Here is a 3123-nt window from a genome sequence, read left to right as displayed (position 1 = left end):
CACCCCACGCCTGCTTTCAGGATGCACAAAGGCAAGAAACCCAAAAGGTCTAAGTTACCCTTCTGCAGCCAGAAGCCACTCTGCAGGAGGGTCCAGCCCATGACCACCCTGGCTCAGTCAGATCCACAAATCCTACCCCTCGAAACCATATTGGTATGTTTGCTTTTAATCATACGTCAACACCATTTTAAGTAGGTCAGTTTGCTGACATCTGACACCTGATGCGAGAATGGAATATGGAAACATGAATGCAAACCTGGCCATTTTTAGGGAGAAGAAATATTTGTTTTCTCATGGATAAGCATTGTCCATTGTGAAATACTTGATTGCTAGTGTTAGAGCACCATTAAACACTGGATGAGATAAAGTCAAGTTTTAATTACTGAATCAGTCGGTTCCAACATTATGGACACTGAATTATAACTACAACCTAACTCTGCCTACATTTTTATGATCCAGACTCCCCTTTAACTTGTTCTCCTTCCATAATTTTTTTAAAAATTTGCACTTAGCAAGGTTTTTGTTTGTGCTCAAGAGTTTTTGGGTTGTTTTTAATTTGATCATCCCCCCACATACACTGGAAACAACTGGAGTGTACCAAAAAAAAAGGTGTGAAAATTTTCTGGTTTTTGCTACATAGACAACTTATTGTAAACTGTCCTAGGTGTGAATTTTCCAGATCATTGATTTCTTCTTCAGATCTGTTCCTCTTAAACAACTCTGTGGAAAGAGAATTGCTGTAGAGAGAGGAAGTTTAACTGTTAGCTTAAAGGAGACTTGAGGATTGACTATAGATTGGTTAAAAATTGAAGATATTGGTCAGGGCCCCACGGAAGAGCCTAATCTGAACATTGATCCGTAGAGTTCAAAACCAGTCCACCAGCAGTCCTTAAAAAGTTAAACAGAGAATTACGATATGATCCATCAATTCCACTCCTAGGTATATACCCAAAAGAATTGATGCAGGGACTCAAAGAGAAACTTGTACACGCATGTTTGTAGCAGTGTTATTAACAATAGCCAGGAGGTGTAAATCATACAAATGGCCATCACCAGATGAATGGATAGAAAAAAATGTGGTATGTACCTACAATAGAATGTTAGCCTTAAAAGGAATGAAATTCTGATACATACTACAATATAGATGAACCTAAAGAGCATTATGTTAACTGAAATAAGCCAGACACAAAAGGACAAATATTATATGAAGTACCTAGAGTAGAAAAATTCAGAAACACGAAGTAGAATAGAGGTTACCAGGGACTGAAGGGAAAGAGGGAATTAACGTTTAATGCATGCAGAGTTTCTGTGTGGGAAGATGAAAAAGTTCTGGAAATGGACAGCGCTAATGCTTGCACAACACTGTGAATGCACTTAATGCCACTGAATTGTACACTTTTAAATTGTTAAAATGGTAAATTTCATGTACATTTTACCACAATTTTAAAAATAAAAAAATAGCAACAACAGTTCACCAAAAATCTGGATTCCACAAGGACTCATGGGGTCAGGTTAAAGGCGCGGGGAGTGAGGAGCAAAACCATGTCCCCATCCCACCCTCTCCCAGATTTCTAGACAGAAAAAATTACCGTGGAAAATGTGATAGAATTATTAATAGTCCAAAAAGTCATCATAATTCACAGCTCCTTTTTGCTACAATAGTGTTTCAAGATTGCAATTTGGGGGGACTTCCCTGGCGGCCCATCGGTTAGGACTCGGCGCTTCCACTGCAGGGGGCACAGGTTCGATCCCTGCTGGGGGAACTAAGATCAATTTTTTTAAATAAAAATAATTTTCATGATCATGACACATAATATCCATAACTCACAAACATGTCCTCTCTTCATGGGCCACCAGGAAGAAACAAGGAGAAAACACCCAGCACTGTCAGTCTGGCCGGGGTGTACAGAGATCCAGCCTTGGGGGAACCAGCATGCCTGTCCCTTGGTGAGTGTCCCCCAGTGTTAAAGGAAATGACCCTGACAGATACTCAGGCTAGACTGGGAATCTCCAGGACCTATGGATTTGGGGCCCAAAGGGATGTTTTGGAGTAGGACACAATGATTCCACTCAAATGGTCTTTAAATAGGCTGATGAAACTTGTGCCTCCTGGGGTTGTAACTCAGAATGGACTGCTCCCTTTGGCGTTTATTGAAAGAATTGTAAAAGTGGGCGGTGGGAGAGGGGGTTCTTTTCCTGTCTCAGCAAGACCAGCATCTGCAACTACAAGTGCCACCAAACATCCTCATTAATGACTGAGGAGATGATGAGGTGATGTGAGTAGTACTATAGCAAGGAGCTTTGCCGAGTATCACTACCAGCCAGTGGCGCAGACTACCAGGCACCAACAGGTGCAATACAGACGATTTAATGGCAACCAAGGCGATCACAGGAACCCGTTGGGCTAGAATTGCAAAGGCCTAAGGAGTTTAGGTTGTATCCTGAAAGCAACAGGGTTTTGAGCAAAGGAACAATATAGTAAAATTTGCATTTTAGAAAAATCACTCTGGAAGGATAAAGAATGCACATGAAGGGGACAAGGAAGCTGGATGCTGGGGAAACGGGAAGCTATTCCAGCTATCTAGGACACAGAATGATGAAGGCCTAAATTAATATTGTTCTGGTGGGATTAGAGGGAGGGGTGAGCATAAAACAGGATGTAAGAGATATTTAGGAGGTCAGAGAGAACGAGAATATAACCAGTGGGAGAGGAGCATAAAATGGTAGGATTAAAAAAGAGATTTAGAGTGCTGTCGCTAAAAGAAAAAAAATCTCATTGATGTCCTCGAAAAACAAGCCAATGAACTACATTCATAATGCTCTGTACATCTGGAGATATATTTTGAAAGCTCTGTGAAAAATCAAAAACCATGATTATAATTCCAATGATCAAATAGCAGTTAGAAGTAGAAGTGCAGGGGCTTCCCTGGTGGCGCAGTGGTGGAGAGTCCGCCTGCCGATGCAGGGGACACGGGTTCGTGCCCCGGTCCGGGAAGATCCCACATGCCACGGAGCAGCTGGGCCCGTGAGCCATGGCCGGTGAGCCTGCGCGTCCGGAGCCTGTGCTCCACAACGGGAGGGGTCACAGCAGTGAGAGGCCCGCGTACCGCAAAAAAAAAAAAA

The sequence above is a fragment of the Neophocaena asiaeorientalis genome, unplaced genomic scaffold (genome assembly GCF_003031525.2).
Source record: "Neophocaena asiaeorientalis asiaeorientalis breed wild unplaced genomic scaffold, Neophocaena_asiaeorientalis_V1.1 scaffold96, whole genome shotgun sequence".
In the NCBI taxonomy this organism is placed as follows: Eukaryota; Metazoa; Chordata; class Mammalia; order Artiodactyla; family Phocoenidae; genus Neophocaena; species Neophocaena asiaeorientalis.
Note: the sequence above shows the minus strand (reverse complement) of the source record.